General features: G+C 51.4%; 1 protein-coding gene across 2 annotated transcripts in view; it reads right to left on the bottom strand.

Annotated features, from left to right (window-relative positions):
- RFX4 (regulatory factor X4) overlaps positions 1–965 on the bottom strand; it is a 134,803-nt gene that overhangs the window by 62,600 nt on the left and 71,238 nt on the right. The window lies entirely within an intron of this gene.

Raw genomic sequence — 965 nt, forward strand, 5'->3', positions numbered from 1 at the left:
GCTTTTGGATCACCCTTGGTCACAAGTCATATGAGTCTTCTGTGGTGGTTTTTATTGAAAAAATTTTCAGTCTTTTCTAAGTCACTCTGTGCTGACCTGCAACTTAACATGTCAAAATGTTTAGAAATGTTGCATAATAAGGCACCCTCTAGTGGAGTCACCATGCGCATTAGCATAATAAAGGTTCTGAGAAGTCCTGCCTCCAGGAATCTGTTCAAAACTCAGCGCTTACCAACCTACATGGCCCTCACACCCTTTCCGTGGACCAGTTACCGATGTCCAGCAATTTTTGAACACTCTTTGAGGCAAGTTTTACAGCTGCAGATTTTAGTGAAGCCTGAGCAGTATGGGTAGAGGTTCCCTTCCCATTGGCTCACAGATGGTCAGCAGGTGTCCACCCATCGCTCCTCAGGGCACCTCCTTGGGAAGGCTGTCCTGGGCCACTCCCCCGCTGTTATTCGCTAGGACAACCCTCTTTTTGCAATCAAATTGTCTTTTTCCTGTCGGTCTCCCCTACGAGAACACATGCTCCATGAAGGCAGTCCTGTCTGCTCCTGCGCTCCCGACCCGCAGCGCCCTCTCTCTGACACAGGAAGCGAGAAGCAAACAGTGGCTGGTTGGCTCGCGGACTGCTGAAAGGTACGCCGTATGCCCTGTGCACGACAGTGTGGGTATACCTGTCCCCCTTCTCCCCCTCAGGTTTACTGGGGCAGGTTGCTCCTCTGGCCGGCTGGATGCTATGAGAGCAGAGAGTTCGCTCAGGGAAACAATCCAGGTAAACCTGGAGGTTGACCAAGAAGCTACAAGGTGCTCCTGGAAATAATGCTCAAGACGATTTTTCACAAATGCCTAAAGGCAGGGTGGCAAAAAGCTGGATTCCTTAGCAGGCCCAGATGGTCCTGGGCTTCAAACAGCCTCTCTCAGGGGTGCTGGGAGAGAGGGCCCTGCTGTCTTAAACCACCTCC

The sequence above is a fragment of the Myotis davidii genome, unplaced genomic scaffold, assembly GCF_000327345.1.
Source record: "Myotis davidii unplaced genomic scaffold, ASM32734v1 scaffold120, whole genome shotgun sequence".
NCBI lineage: Eukaryota > Metazoa > Chordata > Mammalia > Chiroptera > Vespertilionidae > Myotis > Myotis davidii.